The following is a 25,671-nucleotide window of genomic DNA, read 5'->3' on the forward strand; positions in this document are numbered from 1 at the left end:
TTACATTTAAGGTAAAAAATATGAACATAAGGCAGAAACTAAAATATTTCTTTTTAAATTGCTGTTGTTTATTAATTAACTGCTTTTTTTAAGAGTGATATTTAATTTAGTAATGCTGTAAATCCTACATATATTTAAACAAAATATACTTTTTTATTGCATTATTTAAACCAATTAAGGGAAGTTTATTTTAGAAAGCATTTAAAGTAAGTTCATACATCATGCAAAAACATTTATGGTATTCTACCACATGAAACATTTACTCTCCAAAATAGAATAATGCAATTAGGATTTTTTTAATTATAATTCATAAAATTCATGAATAATTAATTTAGATATATACAGCGTTTGATATATACAACGATCCTTTTCTGAAATATCCTATTTCTATCTTCCAAACGATTCCTTTCTGAGATATTCTGACAAAAATTGGAGTTCTGTTTTTGAATAAATATTTCATTCAGGGCTAGAAATTCATCGAATTGATGAGGTGTCATGTGGAAATAATTAAAAGAAATTTTGTTTCGTTTAAGCGTATTTCTTCAATTAAATTATTTGCATCTCCTTGCTGCAATCATCTCTCACATATTAATATAAACCACTGCATTCTGCTTCTCTTACACAATGTAAGAAGTAAAATAAGTTTTGATCGAGTAGAAATTAAATCCATTTTAATTAAAAATTATAATTGTAAAAAGTCAAAATACCACACAAAAATTTCACGTTCAAAATGACTGTTTGAACTCGAAGTTTCTAATGAAGCGCCATCTAGTGCGAGCATATGACAACTTTTAAAGCAAAAGTTGCCGCGCTGGTGTGAACTGACGTACGCGGAAAGCGTTATTTTCCGTGTTGCCGACGGACTAGTGTGAACGCAGCTTTGCGCAGACGATTCTGCCTTGGCAGTGAAGTCTGCAAATGTCAACCACGCTATAAAAAAGTTCAAAATCACATCCCTAGTATAGAAGATTGGTGAAAAAAATGGAAAGTGCAGATCAATACTTCCAAATCGCAGCTTCTTACCATCAGAAGGAAGAAAAAGAGTAACAACCTCAGGAGACAACTATTGCTCTTTAATCCCAGTAGTGAATACTGCTAAATACTTAGTAGTTACCTTGAACAGCAAAATGACTTGGACAAATCATATCACTAATGTGAGAAACAAAGCTATCTACGTAATAAAGTGTTTATACCCAATGTTAGGACGATTTTCTAAACTTTACTTGGCAAAAAACAGATTAATTTACCTATCAATTCGGCGACCTATTATGACGTATGCATCTCCAGCCTTGGCCACAGTGTCAAGGACTGATTTACATAAACTTTAAGTTGTGCAAAATCGTTTCTTCATATTTATAGCTAATGCTCATTACTTTGTGCGAAACGAAGTTTTCCACAAGGACTTAAAAATCGAGCCATTGGATACTTTTTTATGCAAAACGAATGACAAATTCTTAAGGAAAGCGAAAGACTGTGAACATCTGAATATATCAACTTCATTAACTACAAAATACTAGATGAGGACAGACATCTCCGTCCATTTGCTGCTTTTATTCTAAATAGCAATTAGAACTTTTCTGGATAGCAATCGAAACTTTTGCTTAATTGCAATTTTAATTCTCCAAATGACTGTCCAAAATGAAGCAGCATCCATCAGAACCAGCACTTGGGAGGGTGGCTACCCACGTGACCTGCGGACTTCGATATTCTTCACATTCGATATTAACTATCAACAATTACTTTAACTGAACAGTTAAAAATCAAAATTAATAAAATTGAAATACTGACAAAACTGAATAAAGAAGTAGTAAAACTGATAAATTAAAATTTAAGAAACAATGTTACATAACAATCCTGTAAGCCACTTGGCCGAATGATTTTACCAATTGATGTTAAACAATGGAACCTAATATGAAAATGATGTTTCTAGAAAGTCTTGTGTGTTACTTCCATGTCAAAGGTCACTGAGAGTCATTTATTGCAGAACTGAACACTCGGAACTCGAGTTGCCATTCCTCAATGAAGACAGATTGTGTCCAGGTAATTTAGTTATGAACCAATTTTTTTTATGATGCGAGGTGCCTTATTTGCCAAGTGCCATAAGAAAGACATACGTAATTAAAACCGAAGACAGATGCATTAATGCTGAGGCGACCACAGCATTATTGCATCTTCTCTTCGTCCTGTCCAACTTTGTGCTTAATTTAAGACATTAATGCAAATAGTCTTTATATTTATGAAGAGTTTCAACTGAGATACCCTCACGAAACGTTCACCGTAATGTTGTGAAGTAATAAAAAGGAATTGTTTTTGCTGAAAAAGATAATCACAGTTTTCATTCATCAGTGATATCGGGAAGTCAGGCTTCACAATATTTTCATTTAAATCCTTTCAGGATAGCATAAATATTTGCGTATTAGTTAAAGAGGATCATTTTGAACTTTTGTGAAGTGTGTGAGAGTTTTATTTTTGTATCAGTGTAATAAAAGTTGATACCGGTTGCGTAGTTTATTTGTTTCGAATTTTAAACTATTCTCTGAGTTTATGAACAATTCACTACAAACCGTCACATGTGATCCTGATTTGTAATACAGTAACACGATAAATACATTCGTTGCAGCATAATACGTACTTAAATATGCAAAACAAATATGTATCTAAACATTTTAACGTTCACCAAACACAATAAAGGCTAATTATTTATTTTAAGAATGCATCAGTGAGAATGATTGGCTCGTTTGATTGCTACCGTATTTCTTTGATGCTGATGGGCTTTCGATTTTAAGACGTCTTCCGCTGATTTGTGAATTAATAAATAGAAAGATAAGATGTTGATATGAAGCAAACAAAACAAGCGCAATAAAACTTCAAAGTGTTGAAAAAAAAATATTTAAAAATTATTTTAGGAACTTTTTTAATATGCGTTATTAGAAAATCATTTTAGTCTTGATAATAGCTACAGTAAAATTAAATAAAAATTTGGAAGGCTTTAAAATAATAATTTAGAAAGTTACTTAATTCGGAAAAATTACTAGTACGGATAAATCTTTATTTTTTTGATTTCATCTTTCTAAGATGAATTGAATTTCACACTATTTATATGAGAATAATGGTCTTAAAATAGTCTTTATATGATCCTTGAATAGAAATAATGTGATATAACAGAATTCTACTTCGTTTGTTTAATCCTTAAGTTTCGTTATGATTCTCATTTGACAGAAAATTTTTGTGGATAAATTAATTTAAGTTCATTTATATAAATTTGCAGTTGTATGTTCTTCTAAATAAATATGTACATAAGATATGAATTTATTGTGGATGAAGTTCTGTCTAGTAATTCATAGACATTTTCTTCATACGAATTAGTTAAATAATTCTTCCCATTAATGTTTTTATTGCAGTGAAGATCAATATGTCCATGTTGTAGTGTAAGCCATCTTCCTCGTATGGAATTTCAAAATAAATTTTAAAAGTTTAAAAAATAACTCTGGCATTTTCAAAACCTGTAAATCTTTCTATTGATAATGTATTTTCTATAGGTAATAGATATCTATAGATATCTTGATGTAACTATCACAAGGTCATTTGTTGTTTTCATTTTCAAACGTTGTATAGCAATTTAGAATGATTGAAGTTAGATGATGTTAAACTAACTTACATTGCTTGTCTTTGAACCTAATGGCTGTCCACAGAAGTTACGTAGATTGACTGGCAAGATATCGTCTCTGGTGCTGTTACACGGTTTGCTCATAGAATAAAAATCAGACGTTAAGTCTAATTAAACTTTATTAATCATAATTTGCGAGTAATAGAACGAAAATTAAAATGAATTAATTATTGTAACTTCTCATCAGACTTGCAACACCCGCTTTTATCCATGCTAAAATTAACACGTGATCGCAATAACAAATACTGTGTTTATTTGCATCACCCTTGTATCGAAACTTCTTAATACTAGCTAACTTCTTACACTTTCTGGAGCTCAGTAAACCCTTCATTCACTTTAGTCACTACTCTGTGAACGAACAAGATCGCAAAAATGCGGAACTCGTTTCAGTAAACTTTACAGATATGATTGCATTCTGGTTTTAAACTAGGGTGCTTGCTATAAATGTGCATAACTCTATGATTTTATGGAATATGAAGAGTAAACAAGAAGCACCGAACAGAAATTAAAATAAGAAAGCTGTTAGTAAATCTTAAATTATTAATGTCACGCTGTGGCATGCATTATTTTCTGTACCCGAGAATTAATTGATGTACTTTCAGCGATTAATCTGATTTATTGCATTTCCTGTGCTAAAGCAAATATTAACAAACTCGTGCAATTTTTGATCTAATATTTTTTTTTCAAAGTCCCATTATATTATTAGGAGCTTTTATAATCCACAGAGCATGCTGCCATTTCATGAGACATGATCTTTCATTTATTACCTGCTCAGCAGAGCAAATCATCAGTTCTCAGATCTGTTGCCTTTTGACATTACATAAGATCGTTTATTTAGCTATCAAACTGAAAAGCATTGCTGTATTACTCAATAAACTTAGTGATTTAAAAGCAACATGTCTATTTTTATAACAATATTTATACTATAACAAGGATAACTCATGCGTTTATGATATCAAATACCCAGATGATCATTTTATAAGCATTTGCCCTATTATAACTAATATACGTTTTTATTTCTAAAACCATATATTAAGTTTATTGTATATGTTTCCCTTAAAATCATAATTCTAAGGAGTTCTTCCCTTAAATAAATATTTTTAATGATTTCATTTAGAGCTAAACATTTATTATCAAATGTTGATCAAACATTAAGTTCAGATACATCTTATAAATAATTCGTAACGTCTTGTTGTCTCACGTCCCCAGGCCTTTCTTCCCATTCTTTACTGTTATATATTGTAGAGTCATTAGTTTTTTTTTATTTATTTATTTATTTATTTATTTATTTTTTTAAAGCAGGAGACGTGAAAAATGTACAATGCTTTGCCCGGGACCTCTCGAATACGCGTCGAGTATGCTTCTAATTATACCACGAAGGCATGCAAAAAGGGAGGAGAAAATAACTTTTATACTCTCTCTTTTAAAGGACGACATGGGATTAGGGCTCCCAGTCCCCAAATCCTCGTGGTGCCGAATTATTGTCGACTACCTTTTTATTACGGGCGCCACTGTAGAGTTATAAGGTTTTCTTGATGCTGAAGACGTGAAAATTGAGCAATGCCTTCGCCGTGACTTGGATCTGCAACTCTCAAATACGCGACAAGTGTGCTAACCGTTACATCACGAAGGCATGCTAAGATGAGGGAGAAAATAACATATAATGCAATACTCTATAAATATATAAAAACTGATAAATAAAAAACTAATTTAGTTCATACAAAATTTGGTACATGTTACACATTACTAAATGGCAGATGCCGAAAAATAATTATTACAATTTCAGAAAATCTGATCAGTTTAATCGAGAAAAAGATGTACACAAAATAAGGAAATAAGTAAGGAATTTCTGACCTTTGGCCCCGATACAAGCTGCTAAGAGGCCTGTCACTGACTAGTGTGAGAGTACTGTGGGATTTGTGATTAAATTATCTCCAGTCATGAGATTAATTAGCTTACATATTTGCTGATTGAAGGCCGTTCCCAAAAGCTTTGGATTGGGGAATAGAGTTCTGGTAAACTGACTGAATAAGGAAGTGCTTGGCAAGCACGACGTTTTTCTTGTTAAAACGTATATATGTGGTGCAGAACAATACAACTACATGTAAAATTTGTCTACAAACTTCTAGGCTCTAACTGTCTAAGGGTTCAAGAATACCTACTAAGGCTGTCCAGCTATCACAAGAAATAATACTTCATAACAAAGTTCCTTGCTGTCTATCTGTTTGGCTTGCAGCAGTAAAGGATGCATAAAAATGACATCTCCAGATATATCTGCGTTGATTTCAAAATGGGATTTCGTCACTAAAGACAGGTCTTCGCCACTTATTGCCGGCTTTATCAGTAGCCGAACGTTAAAAGACTACTGGTTCTTCTTAGGTTCCAACCCAGGCGATCGGGTTGGCTGCAAGAGTGATTTGCGTGGTTTACCCTATGTGTAGCAAGAATGAGAGTGAGTTTCTCTTTGAGAGACCTCCATGAGGACTCGTGGTCCTCCCTTTCGGCAGATAGCCCTCGTAAGCTTCACATATTCAAAAACCAAACTCCAGTCAGTATTATTCTAGATAGATCGAGTCCGACACTATTCCAGTCATAGCCATAGGGCCACGTGTGGTCCGATGGGTGGACTGGTATCCTTAATAAACTACTGCAATTTCACGTAACCATGTACATTGATGGGATAAGAAAAGTTATGAGAGGCGCAAGCGTAGCTTCTGGTCCTCTTGCCTTTCAATGATCGATGCCTTCATTCTTTGCAGGATCACATGTTAAATCATTGTTACAGAATCCAGGACAGCATGTAAGACGATTGCATTGTCTTCCCGTTCTATTGACGCTCAGGGAAAGTAACTATACTTTTGACACAAGAAAACAATATCCCGTCTTTAACTTATCAACGTGGTCTAATTGTCGCGTCTTTATGGTCCATTTTTGCCTCCTTCAGGCTTCATCTTCGTCTCTTGACTTAGTCCTTTTAATAAAGTCTCCCATTTCTTTAAAGGAAACCAAGCAATTAATGAAGATTATTGTAAATGATGAAGATAAATCCGTATTAAATATGTAATGCCAAATAGTTTACTAATTACGAAAATGCGTAGCTCGGCCACAGTATGTAATCAGTTATCTATTAACATTGAAAGAAATTCGCAAAAATAAAACGATTTATTTACAAATTATATACACCCGGCAAATCTTACAATCAAATTAAATCAGAATATGATGAGATGTTTAACAGTCATAGATGTTAATCGAAAGTCTTTGTCTCAGTTTAATTCAGCCGTAAGACCCTAACTCTCAGTGTCTTATCAGTGTCTATTCTCTCGCCTAAGAAGGAAATGCGAATACCAAGCACCGAGCACGAAAGCAAACTTACTACGAGCCATAACAACTGATTTTCTCAAGCCGGTTTCTCCTGTCTAACAAGGAATAAATCAAGGGTCTTCACTACAGTTGTTAACCCAGTAGCAGAAGTAGAGATTAAATCCGATTGATTTCCAACTCCCTGCTGAGAGTGAGGTCATTATATCAGCAAGGTAATGTTCTTTCCAAAGCTGATGGCCTTTATTTTCAGAAGTGGACGAAATGAACACAATGGGAGTTGCTGCTTTTGAGCAGACTATTTGTTCATAATGCTACACAAGAACAAACTTCGTAATATCTTGACTGAGAAATCTTCAATTTGCGCATTTAGCTTCTATCAGTTCAATGGCATTGTTTATTTCAAATAGTTTTTTAATGCTGCTGGTAATGACAATGAAGCTATTAGAGAGGTTTTGCTACAGTCTAGCAGGATATCTGCCAATAGAATTTAATGAATGTTTTGCCCTCGAAATGAGTTTCACTCTTTAATATCCTTTCAGTATCCTCACTTCCAGTGTGCTGAAATTCAGAGTTTAATAAATAAATTCAAGTCTAGCCATTTATTGGGCATAAGACGCTCATGGGCCAGAGCATCTTTTTAACAAAATTTAAAAACACTTAAAATAAAATTTAAAAACACTATTAAAATTCTTTGCACGGTTAATAATCTATTAAAATGCCTCAAAGCATATTTGCCCTGAATCTTGCATAAATAATTATTTAAAAGCATTCAAAACATTTTGAAGAAATAAGTAATATTTTTAAACAAGAGTTAGAATGAACAAGTGCAAACAACTAAATATTGTTTCCATGAAAAAGGTTATAAGTTTATGAATACATTTTTTCAAGCTCAGATTTCAAACGTTTTATGAAGCATAATTTTCATTGCCTAAACATTTGGCAGGAACGAGTTAAAAATAATATTAAGCCAGTAAACGATTGTAACGGTATTGCAAAACATAAAGCCACGTCAGAAAAGTATTAATATGTCTGAAGCTGACAAGTAGATATTTTATTAAGAGCCTTTTCTTCTTTGAATCATCTTGAATTCGAATAAATATGGTTTATAGTACATATTCATTCCTTAAGGATGATTTGTTTAATGTTTCCACCATCTAAAATTTATTCAATATTCTTTTGTGACAAAGAAATCAATCAAAGACGTTGTAAATTTGAACTGATCCACAGTATTTAACTTAATGTCAAACAAAGTACCATATAGATTATGCATTACCCAAAGACTAAATATTGGTAAATAATGAACAAACCGATGTCTGGTGAAAGATAAGACATGTAAAAAAGAATAAAAACAGAATGAAGATTGACTGCCGGTGGTAGGTACAAAGCCAGTTATGCTGAAAGAAAGATACTTCTTAAAGATGTGTAAAATTTATATTGGCAAATGGATTTGATAAATGTTGCGAAGCAAGCAGCGCCTATGCAGGTGGTATGACGGAAGGAGAGGGTGATGAATGTAAGGAAGGACAGACACCGGCATCTTAAAAAGTATCCTACTTGCTGGTTTTTTTAAATGATATCTGCTCACTTCAGATGCATTTAATTATTTTGTCGTTTCCGCGCAAAACTTGTCGTGGCTTGCGAAGTGCAATATAACAAAATGCCGCTCGCTCACTTCTCGAAAACTAATCCCAGTACCGTTTCATGCCAATAAGGTAATCGCATTTTCCATTTCCAAATGGAAGAAAAAAGTAAGAAAAAAAGAAAAGGAAAGATTCGTAATTGAGACTTCGGCATCGCGAACGAGAAAACCCCCCTTTTACGCCAATCCTCTCGCTTTCATTTAGCGAATGAGAAACGCACGCCTACTTTGCCTTATTAGTCGACCCCCTTCACCTCCATTACGCCATTACCTTCAACAAATGCCTCGCGAAAAGCGATAAATAGCCAAATGCGTGAACCCCCACCCGCTGTTCTCTTTCAAAACGATGGCAGAGGAAGTGCTAAAGTGTTATAATAATACTCTCTCTCTCTGTGTGCTCGCCCGGTATCTCTGTTGAGTATCTTCAAAGAGCATGGTATCATTCTCCTCTACCCCGCCTTTTCCCATACCCGTTTGCATCACGAAAGACTCCCTCACCCTCCCGAGAGAGGTTTCTTCTGGGTAATGAGGGAGAGTGGTGTGAGACGGAAGGAGGTCGATTTTTAAGGCTTCCGTGCTGTGAGCGTAAAGTGTACGTGATATGATCGATATTCCAGGTGTGTTATGCAACAGGATGACTATGAGCTAATTCCACTGCATCTGTCATCCGTCATAGCAAGACGGCTGATCCCGTCTTCATCCGTATCTTCTCTGCACGCTACTGGTAGGTATGATATGACAGGTCTAAGTGATCATCAAACCTACCAAAGAAAGATAATCGTTAAACATTATATACATATATAGCCTAATTCCTCGCGTATAATTCCACGTTTTACTTCCTTGTATCAAGTACAGAAAGTATTCTAATCACGAAAAATTTCCGCTACCTTAATTCAACAGAAATATCCATTTTAATTTTTCCTGAATACATTTGAACGCGTGACCTCTGTACGTGCGAGCGGAATAAAGGACCTTTTTTTTTTTTTTTTTTTTTTTTCCAAAAACGGATTGTAAAATGGATCTAAAATGTATTCGAAAGGGATTGTTTCGTGCCGTCTGTGTATACACACGTTTCTATGTATATGTGTATCTTGATATAAAAACGATTACCAGTATCAAAATCAATAAGCCGTAGAACATTGAAATTTTGCATATGGGACTGTTATAACACCTAATTGTGCACCTCTCTTTTTTATTGCAATCGACAGAACCAAACATATATACATATATGTTTAAAAGTTTAGGTTTAAAAGTTTTTAACTCGGCATTTATTTTCACAATCTTTGGTCATAATCATATACTTCCAGTTTAAATGAAGAAAATATTCATTGCCAAATTTAAAAAATAAACTGAATTTTCCCCAACTAACGAAATCTAAATCTATGCAGAAGTTTTATCTTGTTAGGAAAAATTAAAATTAGAAGTTTGTCTCCCATACGACAAAAATTGAGCGGGATAGTATTTCGAGAAATAATTAATATGAATTAATATATGATGATCGGAATAATTAATATGATATATTTTATATCATTTTCAACTTGTCTTGAGAGATTTGTTAATTAACTTCGAATAATTCCCGCGAAAATAAATTTCAATGTAATGCAGCAAACAAATGCATTTAATGAATATGTCACACAAGAAAACAAGATAGTCATGCGGTGTCCCCACCATATTTGTTTTTACTTAGGCTTTACTCCGCAAATCTAAAGGAGAAAATTATGCTAATCATTTCAATGCCAAAGGACGTGGTTACCGTAAGTATATAACTGATAAAATTAATTTTGGATAAATTACAGGCAGGGGGTACCGACAGAGAAGGCGGAGCATATTTCTCCGGGCTTCTGATCAGGGGGCTCCTAAGAATTTTAAGTTTTTAAGTATATGTGCCTATATTTAGGAATATAAAATGAACGAAGCTTAAAATTAGACTGCATTGCAAACGTTAAATTTATTGTGGAAAGGGACTTCCAAGAATCAGTCGCTAACTTAAATTTAACGCTAATGTTATAAGGTATTTCCCCCGCCTTCTTTGCATGCCTTCGTGGTGTAGTGGTCAGCACGCTCGACGCGAACTCAAGAGGTCCGCTGTTCGAGTACCGGCGAGGGCATTGACAATTTCTTCAATTTCCTGATTAAAAAACAATTCTACATGAATCTGCAGTCCCGCCCGAACTAAAAAGTGGTGAACGATGATACTTCACCACCAGGGTTTAGCGACTGGGTCCCTTAAAACCCCAGTCGCCCTAAAGAGGAAGTATATAAAGTATTTCTCCCGCCTTCTTAGCATGGCTTCGTTGTGTAGTGGTCAGCCCGCTCGATGCGAATTCGAGAGCTCCGTGGTTCGAGTGCCGGCGAGGGCAGTGTTCATTTTTCATTTAGTTCTGCTTTCAAAAAATACCTAATGACTCTACAAAGTCTATTTCGAAAATACGTGTTTCAGTTTCTTTTTTTTTTTTTTTTTTTTTCTTTTTTTTTCCCCAAAGAAGTTTTTGAAATTTGCAGTTGAGCTATCTTCGACCAATAATAGGACCAAAGCGAGAGCTAACGATTTGGCGAACTGTCCATTAAAATTGCACTAGATAAAAGCATTAATTTTGCCGAAGTTATAACAAAATTTTCATAAGCTCGCAAAAAGAGTTTTCACTCTTATTGCCAGGAACGTAAAAACAATTTTTAAATCATCCAAAAATAGCGCATTGATACGCTTTTTAAATATATGTTTGTCTGTTAAATTTGCATTGTTTTTCAGTCTTCAGATTATTTTTCTAATTAATTTTAACAATTTGATTTTAATTAAATAAATTTTAATTACATATTTTCGCTTACATTTTGTAAGGTAACCATTCCAATACTAGGAGGAGGCCAGGGAGATTTCTGCTTGAACCTCGATAACTGTAGGCCTACTATTGACTGCAGGTAACTATGACAAAATTATTTATTTAAAAGAAATCTACATTCCAAAAAAAAGTACATAGCAATATTGATATTACAATATCTATCTTCATTTCTGCTTCCTTGTAACTTGAATTTCGCCCTTCATGTAGTCGTCTCTGTTAATGCTTAGGCCTCAAACAATCCGTAAATAATTAGATAAGGTGAGTATGCAGCGAAATCATATACTTAATGGCAGTTCGTGTTCGTTTGCTATGCTTGAGAGATTTTCGTATTAGGCTGGCATATATTTCAACAATTAGGAGGAAAAGCTTCAGCGTAACCTGCACAGGTAGTGTGCAAGAGTTTGTCTTTGTTAGCAATCGCTAAGTAGAAAAATTCATTTTAAAAGTTGGGGGAGCTCGTTCTCTAAACGCACTGAAGAAGGGGGAAATCACAAGAATGTTTCTTTAAATTTCAGAAACTGGCGATAAAACGCTAGGTTGAAAAATACGTTAGAAAGAAAGATATGCGAAGACATACGGTATATTGAAAATGGTAAGCTTAAAGTTGCAAAAGAAATTAAAAGTGGAAAACCAAGGAGAGTATACAGCACTACGAATCTTGCCTCGACGATGTACCTGATTAATACTACAAAATGATGTTTCATGCAAAATATGCCGCCCTTAAAAATGTGTCGCCCGGGATGGACCGCTGCCTTCTATTTGTTCTAGCTACGTTACTGTAGTGACACTCGGTTTATAAAAGTTCACAAGTAACACTCATTTCTTAGATACTGAATTTATAAAAGGCTCATTTGTTGTTCAATTGCAGCAAATTAGCAAAGTCGTTAAAACTGCCTAAATATTACTTTGAGCATTTCGTTTAAAAGTCAGAGCATTTGAAATTTAATATATTGGACTTTAGGTACTGAATTATATGATTCAGTATTTAATTTTTTTAATATTGCTTTTTATACTTTACTTAATGTGTTTTCAGGCCCACCAGCGGCCGAGCGGTAAAGTCGCTGAACACTGGTAGTTCGGTCCGAGGTTCGAATCCCGCAAACGGGCTGGCTGCATGGGTGTTTTCGTGGTTTTCCCCATGTGTAACGTGTATACGAACCAGTTTCCCTTAGAAAGTCCTCCACGAAGGCATCCCTCCCCTTAGGCAGATAGCCCTAGTGTGCTTTGCCGTAATCTCAATAAACCAAAACCAAACAATAATGTGTTTTCAAAGCGAAACTCCATGCAAAATTTATAAATCAACAAAAAAGTTTAATTTTTTTCTTTCACAGCTTAAATGGAATAAAGTTGCACTTCTTCGAAGAATGAATACTTATTAAAAATGCATAAAATAAGAATAATTTGAAAAATAATATTAATTTATTTTAATTATTAATTCATGTTTTTTAATATTCGTCGCTCATTTTGAAAATATTTTCGATGCAAATTCTTTGAATTTTTAAATCCAAGCCACTTGCATTTAAATCAGAGTCTGGCTGAGGTTTTCAGATGACAGCATTGTTAATCAATAAAAATCTATAACATTAATTTATTTCTTCAGTATTTTGAGAATTTTACATAAATTACAATTCTTCTTAAAATGCATCAGTTTATCAAACAGTTTTATGAATTTAAATCATATTTTCTTCCTTAGGCAGAAAAATTAAAGTCGAATTTGCATTAAACATATATCCTCTGTTTTTTTTTTTTTTTTTTTTTTTTTTCTTTGAGAACATACAGACTCCCCGTGCACCACATATGTACAACACGGGGCTTACAGAACTAAGTCAACTAGAACATTAAAGGTTACATGTATAAATAAACATTAAAAATTACATGAATAAATAAAGCGAACAAAAGCAGAGAACAGCAGTCTGGACTTCACGAAAAGAGATAAGTTCACTGGCCAAGTCACTCCGAACATTTTCAAATCGTTCTGTAAGCATAATCTAGGGCCATTAAATGTAGGGCACGAGAAAATCAAATGTTCCACATCCTGAGGAACTCTTTTTGAACATTCACATAAATTGTTTGATCAAAAAATGTTTTAGATGAAAAAAGTTTTAGAATTTCTTATTTAGAAGTGCTAATTCAAAAATTTAAGTATGTATTTAGAAAAGTAAAGTGATTATATAAGTATTTAGTAATATAAAATACAGCAGTAGTAGTTATTATTATAATATGTCACTTTAAAATAGGCTCTTCAAAGTTATAGCTGCTCGTCCCTTATTTACTATCGTAATGTGTGCCGTCATCACCGCACAGAAGGGATTTCAGCAAATGATGTCTACAGCACGGAAGCCTTCAGGAAAAAAAACTGAATATTTATTTATGCTATTCATTGCCATGATTTAAGTTATGATTTTGGGCGAAAGAAATGGCCTTGAAGTATCTGCTCTAAAATAACAAACTATTTCGAAGGATTTACATAAATTTATTTATACATACTTTTAATGTGTAAAAATTTCTCTTTTCTATTTCGTTCTTTGAAAAAAGTGTATATATTTTTGAAGTGATCATAACAGAAAGCTGTATTTAAATTTGCTGTATTAAAAAGTCGGCTTTAATTGGCATTCGTAAGATATTGCATAAAAGTTTAGACCCTTATGTACATAGTATTGGGATATAACACGTTTATTTAAGATATAATTAAGTTTTCTATAAAGTCCATGTGTAATCATATTAACTGGATATCAAACATCTCATATATTGTGATCATTACTATGGATTTCTCTTTGATGCGATAACCATCTCTAAGCATTCACATGTTTGACTTCTGAATTAGCATTCACATGTGTTATAATTCCTATACAATTGCAAGCTTATGACTTAAGCATCTTAAATCTCTACCGTAACATCGCATAGGGCTTAAATTTCTATATTGCAAGCACTGACTTATAAATAACATTTTAATCTGACTTTTCAATATGGCAAAACTAAGCAGGACTTTCTGTTACGATCACTTAAAACTATACGTCCGCTTTTCAAAGAAAGCTGTTTCAAACTAAATCCTTCCTTGATCCTTTCTAGATAAACGAAACTCAGTGGCGTAACAACCGTAATGGACCATGGTCTGCAGTTCCCGAAAATCTGCTTTCTTGACCATGGGCCCCGGAGTGCGTAAGCATATGCCCTGAACAAGTGGTCAGCTTATCGCAGGACCCCCGCCCCAGTGTTTTGTACTCATTTTATCGACCCAAGTCATGGAAATCAAGGGAGGGATGAAAGGCTGAGTCGACCTTGCCCAGCCCGGGAATCGAATCCCGGATCTGTGGTGCTGCTGCGCCATCCTTTCTAGATAAGTATAAACAAATTTCTATAAGCTCCTTAACTATAGTTAATATAGCAATAATGATTGCTATTATAGTAGTAACTATTATTGCTATGTTTTATGTTAACTAAATATTAATGTAATCAAGTTGTTATTCTAAATTTATATATAAAATTTGAAAATTTTATTTTAAAGTTTTGAATTAGCGTTCCTAATTTAAAATTCCGAAAAGCTTTTCATGTTCAAAATCAATAGGACTTTACGGCTCTGGTCAATTCCTGGTCGAGTAACCAGAAAAAAGATATGCACATAACTTCCTTTCCGTTGAATTTCTGTCGATAAATCCAGTGAAAATAATCTTTTAAACATATGTACTTCTTCAGTGTTATTTTGAAACGGTATTTGATATCTATATATGTTTAGCAAATCTTCTAGTTAATCCTTGTAGAGTGTCCCAACAAAATCCTCGGAATTAATACGCTCCAAAATGTACTTTTTTTAGAGACTGAGTAATACTTTTGTGTGCTTGAAGCAGGAAACTTTTCCTGTTCTAGAATGTGCAGTTTGATTTAACCTGACTACGCTGGCATTTTATCTCTGTCAATTCATTTCTCAGCTTCGTTGCAGCTGAGAAAACATAGAGCGTTAACCAAAAGAACAACAAGATATGATTGAGAATACGCACTACAAAAATGGCGAGTATTATACGCAGAGTCTTAGGAAGCTCCGTGCATTCTTTGAACGCGAAAGTGCACCTAAGGAAACAACAGTTCGCAGACAGACAAAGAAATCTGAGGACCCACGTTCAACAACAGACATAAAATCACCATGTCCTCGATCCAGCCGGTCAGAAGAAAACATCGCTGTTGTGCGTGACAGTGTTACTGGAAGTTCTAAAAAATATGAACTTAGAATCTCATAAATTCTAAGCAGACTAACAAAGAAAGAATTTTAAAAGTAAATTTAGTATGTTATTAGCCACTTCACCAGGCAGATATATGGAAAAGCGAATGGAATTTAATCGAAAGACTTGGGTGTTGCAGAGCAAGTGGTGGAAGGCATATGCCAGTCATTATTTTTCATTTAGCTCTTTCGGTATGTAAAACCTGTTCCTCATTTCTCTAAAAATAAAGTGATTTATCGCCCATGTTAAATTTGATGATTGTTTTGAGATAACCTTTACTGTAAAAACTTTCATATGCAAATCATGTAACCGTAAATGAAAAAAAAAAAAAAAAAAAAGAAGAGCAAACAAATCTTTATACATGCTAATCTTGAATTGCATTTATGGAAATTAAGTTCTCGAATCAGAGTACTATAAGAAGGGCGAGGAAAAGTAAATGCTTATATTAAAGCTTATGAAAGAGAATTCAGAAATAGAAATAATGATGATAGTATTTATGATTATGGGTAGTTTTATTTAAATAAAACAAAGTTTAACTCTTCCGATCTTCGCATGCTAAATTTTAATATAAAATGCAAAATAACTTCTGCTTAAGAGTTTTTGATTAAAATCGAACAAATATTTTGAATTACAATAAATATGTTTTTGCAAAATATTTTACATTACATATTTTTTTCGACATGATAAGTAAGAATCTTTAAAGTTAGAGATTTAGGTATAATATCTAGAACATTTTTATGGGCTACATGTAGTTTTGAATAACATATCTTAAATTTCTCCTAGTACAAGTAGAAAAGAAAATCTACAAAATCCGAATGTTAAATTGGGCAGCAATCTCTACATTATTAATCTCAAATTGGCGGCCTGCGGGCAGCATGCGGCCCCCAAAGCGATATTATGCGGAACGTGTACACATTTCAGTTATGTATTTGTTGCAATGATTCAGAATTTTAGTTATTTGAATTTACATTATTTTTATTACCAAGTTTACATAATACCGCACTAATCTACAAATGGAGTTAGTTAATTTACATTGTGATATAAAACTTATTCAAGTATTTGAAGATTTGCGAAATTTTCCATTAAAAATAATCGCTTTGTTTGGGAATATATTTATATTCGAACAGCTCTTTATCACAGATGAAAATCAGTACGAAAAGAACCCGATTGACAGATGATGATTACAATCAGTGATGAAGATAATTTCTAGTAATCTTGCTCCATGGCTACAAACTTTATCAGAATCGAAACGCCATCCATTGCTTAATTGCAGCAGTAATAAGTTTATAATTATTTACATACAAACAGCATACATATTTTTATTTCTGCATAAAAACTTAATAATAATTAAAAGGAACTATGTTATCTTTATTCATTCTAGAATTTTGTCCCTTTTGGGAAATTTCTCTGAAAACATGGAAAGTTTTCGTAATTTGTATATTTTTAGTTTATATTAAGTTATTTAATGGTTAATTAAATACGTTAATTCTTTTAAATAAATTTCAGGTTTAAAGCGTAATATTCAGCTGATAATATGTTTGAGTGACAAAGTATAGTGAAGAGCAAATACCTTGCCGGTGCCAAACTCTATATTTCAGATGGAAAATAAACATATCTTTAAATTTTCCCCTTCGGATGCTATTATTATTGTTTATGCATATTTTGATAAATATTTAGCAATACAAATTTAAAATTTATTTAAAATATTTTTATTTTGTTAATAAGCGTTTGGATTTTGCTAAAAAAATGCAAAAAAAATCGACCCATGAGCTGTTTTCACATTTGGCTTTCAACCCGCATCCAGTATGCTATTTGAGTCTGAGACCCCTGTCCTAGATCACAGAAATCAAAATTTTGATTATCATGTTAAAATAAATGTATTCTTAAGCCAAATAAATGGTTTGAATAGTCACAGAATAATTATAGATCAATTATGATAAAATCTAGATATCGATTATTTGAAAAAACTGACATAAAAGTGTACTTGGCTATTCGTAGGTTGGGAGAATAACATCATTCTGTTAGAAAGCAAACAAAGAAAAGCAGCTACTAGATACTAGTTTCTAAAAGATATGAACAAATAAGTACTGCCACTTTTAAAATCAATGCTTGTATTAATAAGCATCTAATAGCAACTCCTCATGCATAGTTAATTTTCAGTAGCAGTAACCGAATACAAAAGTAAACAATTGAATCAGTTGAAATCGTATTAACAAAATCAATAGAAAACTATAGCAAAGCTTTGTGATTACTTTCTTTTTTCCTGACAGTAGTGGCTAAAACACATATATGAATATTTTTTCAAAGTAAAATTAGTCTATGATTATTTAAATTGGTTCAAGAGTAATGCCATACGATTATGAAAGAGGGACGGTATGTAATCTTTCTGATACTAGAAGTGGAATTTGAAATTTACATTTTTAGGTTTCCTTTATCTGCCCTTAAACAGTAAAACAACGTTTGATAATAATTTAAGGCAAATTTTTAGTTGGGCTTATTTCGAAAATGAGTATTTTTATTTGTCTTGAATAGTTATAGAGTTATTTCGCAAATATAAAAATTCCGCAGATTAGAAGATTTAAAAATTTCTTAAATGTCGCTGCTTGTATATCTTTGTAATTTTAATGAAACGATTGCAATGATACATTCTGTTTCTCAAAAAGTGTCCAATATTTCCGTGTGTTTTTTTATCTGAATTGCAAACTAATTGCGCAGACGGGAATTTCCTTTTTCTTTTATTTCATTAGCCAAATCGTAAGCAATTTCACATTTGTATGTTTTAGTTTTTTATTTCAATTTAAGTTCTAAGTATGCTGAAAATAATGCAGAAGAATATTTTGATCGATTAATATTGTCTATTCAAACAATTATGTTTACATTTCTTGCAGTGATAAGGTCACCACAGAGATGTTTTAATATATTCTAACATTATCTTCTGGTTTCAACTATTTCGATTTGTATATTGTACAAATAATGTTTATCATCTATTGATAGTAACTTAGCTATTTGTCTGTCAACGCCTCTCTTTTTAACCTACCGCCAACCTGTATCCATACATGAGTGAGGTATTCGATACGATAAATATTTTTTCAGTGAATAAGCACGAATTAGGATCTCCACAACTTGCTGTTACTATATTTACAATGATGTTTGCCTATATGTGTGTAATGATTTTTTTTCATCTTTGATAACTCTTGTATGAAACTTTCAATGAATTTTACTTTCCGTAATTAAGCATTTTACATTCATATAAATAATGGATTAGATTAGGGGTAAAATTGGACATCCAAAAGTGATACACATGAAGGCAATAATAGTCTTTAATGGTAAACCGGAAGTGGAAATTTACTTGAAGCCCTAATAGTTCTTAATAAAAAAATGTATTAAAATATAATCCAAAACATTTCAGTTTATTATTTAAGACTTTTGTATCCACGGGAGTTATACATTAGGTTTTGGCTAAAATTGGTTAGCCGGAAGCGATTCTTTACTTGAAACTCTGAACAGACTTCCGTAAAAATTATATTATGAGATAATCCAAAACTTCTCAGATTTGGTGTTTAAAATAGCAATGTATTTGAGATTAGTATACAGTGTGTATCAGTACAACGGTGACAAGCGTTCAGGAGAGATAGAGTACACCTGGACGATGGAAAATCACATAGGAATGCATGGTAGGAAATGCTTTCCTAGCGCGATTAATGACGACACGAAAGTCGAAAAAGAAAAGACACGAAAAGGGGGAGAAAACAAATTTATTATTCAGAGTACAATAAAAACAATGAAAAGCCAACATAAAGAGACAACGATCATCATCAAAGAAGGAGTTCAAAACTGCGACCCAGTCTGTGATGCAGGAACTGTGCGTCATGCATCTTCCATGCAGACTTCCATTCGTGATGCAGATCTTCCATGCGCCAGAGAAGTGAGGCATGCATCACGGTCCGGGGTCGTAATTTCGAACATCTTCCTTAATGATGATCGTTGCTTTATTATTATTATTATTATTTGGAGCTTTCTGCTGTACCAAACATAATAAAAAATATTTTGTCTCACTGTTTGTGTCCTTCCCTTTTTGCGTTTTGTGTCGTATTATTATGTGATTTTCCATCGTCTAGGTCAGTGGTGGCGAACCTTTTTCGAGCCGCGTGCCCGAAACCTTTTTTAGTGGGGGGGGGGGCGTGCCCAAAACCTCTTTGATTAAATCCGCAACGGAGTGCGGTTTACCATCTTTTGCCAGGCACAGTGAAATTTGAAAGCTGGCCGTTGTTAGATGGTTTGTTTTAGAAAGAGAATGGCAAAAACAAACTTTCTGGTAATTATAATTCCTCAATTTCCCTTCAATAAAAACCTTCGGCTCAGCTTTATCAAATTCGGCAACAATCTTGTGGTTGGTGTTAAAGTGCCGTCTGACACTAGATGTGTGACACACAACACTTTCCCCCGCACAGAATGCATAATGCTTTCCTACTATTGTGTTCAATAACTCCAAATGATTCTGTCCAGATCTCTTGAAATGTTCATCCACTATTAATGTTTAATTTTGCTTTTTTTTGCTAGAGTCATTTGTGAGGGTTCAAGACCTATAGTATAGAAAATCTATTTAACAATGAAAGTATTAAAACTTACCGGCAGTTTGTAATAAATTTGAATTCGTTTAGCAAACATTAGCTGCTTCAACTTTGGAGTATACTTTGTCATGTAAAAAGTAATATGATTGGTCCAAACAATGGAAACTTCATAAATTAGGTCAATAAATATGTATATCATTTATATGGTGATATATGAAAATTTTATGTCTAGTCTTAGGGCCTATGCCAGTGGCATTCTACGATAGGTAAGTAAGTGAAACGTTCAAGAACACTTATTTAAATTACTTATTTACTAAACTAAAACACTTATTTAAATTACATAGTATCATTTTATTGTGATTATTGATTAAGAAAGTAATATTGTAGTCGCGTGCAAGCTGATGAGGCTGTGCGCGCCATAGGTTCGCCATCACTCGTGTAGGTGTACTCTATCTCTCCTGAACGTTTGTCACCGCTGTACTGATACACCCTGTATTACAGTTACAGGCATTACGTATTCTTGTAATTACGTTAAATTCATCGAGAATAAGCTCATTATGAAGAAGAGCTTTCATAATGAAGCAATTAAATGTACCATCTTCAATCATCAATGTGTTCGTATATTTATGCAGAAACATTTTTCAAATAAAAGGATCCTACCACCAAATGTTATGGCTACGTATTATTTTTAAATAAATAATACAGTAAATATAAATAATGCACATAAAATAAAAAGAAATATATGGCAGTACTTAACACTTAATTAGGGAATTCTAAAGATATGCTGCTCTTAAAATTTTTGTGGTTGTTAAGTCATTGAATTTTGAGCTGTATGTTTGGATCAAAGCATGGAGAACTGATGTTTATATGAGCACTGTCCATTGCAGGGAAGACTCGAATACCAAAAAATTAGTATTGTTCATAATTAACATTTAACCTTAATATTTATAAACAAAGTAGATTTTATTTACAAATGATCAGCAGGAAATAATAGCTTACTTAAAGCTTGTTTGCATGTCTTAATATGGAATTGGCAGAAGGTCATGTGTTGGCCACATCAAATTTTCTTTTTCCTACTATATGCAGGAAACAGCGTTTTATTTCTTACTAGCAGCTACTCTGCCAGCCTTCGTCTGGCTTTTAAATGTACTGGAAAAATGTCTGAAGGAAATCTCAAACGTTAATTTTAAAAACTGTGCAGAATGTTACTCTTCAGAACAACTTCATAAAAAAAGAAAAATAGTCTTTTAAAAAAAATCTGAAAGCCTTCAGATTTTATATTACGCCCAAAGGGAGCGTTTTTTTTTTTTTTTTTTTTTTTTTTTTTTTTTTTTTTTTAACGTTTCGTGTGTTACCTTTATTTATTAAATATCATGTTCTTCACACTTAAAAATTCAATTCAACAGCAATATCATAAGATATTTAAATTATTATCTTTAGAATTTCCGATACACAGTCTCGCGCGCTGGAGATATCCCTCCCGTACAGTGTTGCCCGTACATTGTCCCGTACAGTGTTGAAATCGTTGAGTTTCTTAATCATAAACTTATAAATGCTTTAAAAAATATGAAATCGATAATAAAACTAATTCCAAATTTGGGCTTCCAGATGCCCATATTTGGATAGAGACGTACGTTATTTAAAATGTGATGACTCTTGTTTTATCGCAATGCAAGAAACATACATTTTATGCGGATTCTTCATTATTTAATTTCTTTAATATAGGGCTCTACTATGTGGTGGCAACAATTTAAAAAGAGATTTGCCATTTATAGTGAATCAATGCAAAATGGCAAAACGAAATTAATAGGCCTTCTGGGCAAATTGCCTCTTTGGGCTAAAAAGTAAAATCCCACAATTTTCAAAAAAGATTTATTACATATACCAAATTCGCAATGAAATAAGCAATATCCCTTAATAAAAATATTAATTACCCTAATAAATAAATTAACCAACTTCCCGTTGCCTTCTCTCAACAAAGTCCAATATCCAAGAGAAACATTAAATTTAAAAGCTACACAGAATGATCTGCCTCATTGGCAACAATGCCGATTTTCGACAGTCAGCAGTCCAGTATACAACTGAATGAAAAACTTGCCAAAATCACATTTCTAAAAGAATGAAACTATTCAAAATGATGCGATAAAATCAAAAAGATAAAATCAAAAAAAAAAAATCTGATTCAAATTTTGAAAAAATCGCTTCGAGGTGCACTGGCTCTTATCTAGATGCACCTGTATACCAAATTTCGTAGTCCTGGGTCTATTAGCTTACGCGCAGCACGAACGAAAGACACACAGACCCTTTCTTTAATTATATGTAGAGATTTTTGTTACAAAAGTGTTCAAATTAGCTAAATAGTTAACACAATTATTATTATAGCCATAATTTTAGTTTGTAGTTAGTTATAATATAGTTATAAAGTCAGTTAGTTTAGTTATAAAGTAACTTTATTTATAAAAGTGTCCATCAGAGTCATATTTCCTTTGAAATTCCTCAGCCTTATCTTTGCTCATAAGCTTTTGCCTTTAAAATAATGATATAATCAAATTTTATGGGATCTTTATCAAATTTCAATCATTAAATGAATTTATCTTGAAAAAATTTGATCAACATCCAGAGCTATCAGCTGTAAGTTCCCTAAACGATATATTAAAGCAGAAGTTGTAATTATCTTCTTCTCCAGTACTACCGGAACAAACGCTTCATAAAATCGACGCAGTTACGAGCGCTTCCGCACACCACTTTCATTCTGAAACTTGAGTTGCGTGCTTGAGGCGTCCGGAAGAGTCGAGAAGCACAGAGACACACTCATTATTTTAATGACGCCGCCGGTATTGTCTTCGGGCACTTTTATTTCGATTGTTATTACCAATTACGCGAGGATGAAAGTGGCTTTCCACAAGAATTTTGAAATCGCGCACAAATGTAAAATTTGGTACTGCTCTCGGCGAAGATTTTCCGAAGAAATCGTTACGAGGATTGGAGTCGAGTGTCGAAGTCATTTACTTCGCAGGATTAGAGAAGATTGTTTAAGAGGCGCGTAATGTACTTTCATGTTTGCTGCTGCTTAATATTAGAATCTTGCGCTTTATAAAGTGCGCTGGGTACTCGTTTGAAAATCATCCATAATAGGATGATGCGTTTGGGCTCTCAGGTAAAGTAGAATTCATTCTATCCTGCTTGATCTTCATTAACAATGCGATATTTCCTGCGCAAGGGAAACTAAATTCTTTCAAAACTTCATAAAAAGATTTTATATGAATAAAGGTCTCCCTTTAGTTCAATAATTTAAATATTTAAGCGAACAGCGTTTTTTTGCGTACGTCGTTTTGTAGTATATTTTCAGTTACAAGCCATAGATCTGTAAGCCATAGATCCAAGTCCTTATTGTTAATCATAAATTTGGAAATAGCATTCTTTAGAACAATATAAATTTTCTTTTCAATTTAACTTGTCACAAGTTAAAACTTTTCATAGAAATTTAAATTATACCTGTACCTTACTTCTGCTTTATTCTTTTAACAAAGGCATTGAAAGTAATTGCGGAGAAATACAGGGGTATATTTGCAGAGAAGTACATCAATACACCTGTCTAGGTCGTGCACTATCTTTGTACTTATGCTAAAATGGACGCATAGCAAATGAACTTTCCAATAAGAAATAAAATGAAATAATTACAGTGGTATCTCGGTGTATATTCGCTTTGATATTTATATAACTTGGTATACATACAGGGACATGAAAACTTTTTTGTTTGGTATACAGCATTTGTTTGTAATACGACTGCGCGCACTACACTTGTTCACCCTTTTCGAAACAATACTACAGCTGTCTATTAGCATCAGTATGTCTGCTGCTACTATTCAGTAAACAATTCGCAATAAACTCAGAAATTTCAAGTGATGTTGTGTTTTTCGCATAAATAATTTGAAAATGCATTAACAACGATTTTGGGGAAAGTTAATGAGAAGAGTCAAGCAAAGAAGATATTGTTAGCATCACCATTTTGGTGAAAAATTAGGTAGTATCTAAGGTATGAAGAGAACATGCATATCCGAGAGTTGGCTATTGCATACCGTATGCCAACTGCAATAGTATTTTCGATTGTGAAAACCAAAGATGCTATTATATAGGGTGTAACGTTCCAAAGGAGCTGAAATTTTTTATTAAATAAAGCTCAGAAGTGTTAGAAAATGCTAAAAAGAATGCTTTTGATTTGGATAGCAGAATAATATTTATGTACAGTATCATGTGCAGCTCTTAATTTATGTGCGGTATGCATTTCACCCACTGCGATTGCATTTTAGTCTTAAATAGTGTTATGATAAAAATAATTAGATTTTTTCATAAGAACGTATCCATTATATCCCCTTTATTTCTCATTGAAAAAGTTCGTGTGGCTCCAAGCATATGGATTAATTACGTTTACTGAGGTACTACTGTAATCCACTCTTATACAAAAGTCATGTTGCTATTTTTATAAAGCTGTTTAATTCTGATAATACAAATATAGTAGGTTAAATATATACTATACATAAATCAAATGTTATTCATAAATATAAAACTGAACATGTTTTTTTGTAATCCAAATCGAAAGCGATTTCTCGACATGATCTATTCTCCCTGAACTTTATTTAGTAATCGATTTTATCTTCTTCGCTACGTTACCCGCTTCAACACCATCTTCGGTCTTCACCATAATTATAAATGACTTTGTTCTAGGCGCACGGTATGCAGGAACCAAGTCTCGGATACTCGAGCCATCTTTATACTTTTAAAAAATCTCTTTTTTTTTTTTTTTTTTTTTTTTTTTTTTCCATCTCCTTGGGGATTCTAACCAATTTCTTTATTGCTTGTCTCTTTTCACTGACTTTCTTAAAATTGATTGTCAACAAATTTACGACGCATTTAAGCAAAAAGCGCGAAGTCAAGTGAAAATTCGGAATTCTAGGGCAGACTGTTTACTAAATGGTAGCAAAAAGCGCACTGACGTTCATGGGCAGTAATAGCACTGTCTCGAAATAGATGAACAAGACTAGTTTTGACGCATCGAACTCCAGTCGTATTCTAGACAAATACTGTATATTAAACAAAACTTTTTGTATTCAAACAGAACGATATCAAACTGGACGTATATCAGAGCAGACATAAAGGCGAGGCACCGCTGTACTGTACTACGTCAATAACTCATCAAACTGCTTCATGATATTAACTTTTCGGTAGATAATTTTCTTTACAATAATTCTCTGTTTGGCAACAAGACCTTAACAGAGCAAGATGTTCCTGTTATGCAAAGCAGGTTTTCTTAGAGGTCATTGTTTTTTACCTTAATACTCACTTTTCGCTCTATTGTCCCACTCAGATATGAAACGAAATATAACTAGTTTACTGGTTTAGAGGTACACAAATATTTTAAAGT

The 25,671-nt window shown here is 33.1% G+C and overlaps 1 long non-coding RNA gene across 3 annotated transcripts in view; it reads left to right on the forward strand.

Annotated features, from left to right (window-relative positions):
* LOC118189098 (uncharacterized) overlaps window positions 1-25,671 on the forward strand; it is an 872,843-nt gene that overhangs the window by 785,002 nt on the left and 62,170 nt on the right. For all 3 annotated transcript variants that reach the window (XR_015043503.1, XR_015043501.1, XR_015043502.1), the window contains 2 exons: window positions 11,464-11,543; window positions 14,534-14,805. This is a non-coding gene — a long non-coding RNA (uncharacterized LOC118189098). The remainder of the gene's footprint in view (window positions 1-11,463; window positions 11,544-14,533; window positions 14,806-25,671) is intronic.

The sequence above is a fragment of the Stegodyphus dumicola genome, chromosome 10 (genome assembly GCF_044657685.1).
Source record: "Stegodyphus dumicola isolate Sdum_Otavi_A_Nest chromosome 10, ASM4465768v1".
NCBI lineage: Eukaryota > Metazoa > Arthropoda > Arachnida > Araneae > Eresidae > Stegodyphus > Stegodyphus dumicola.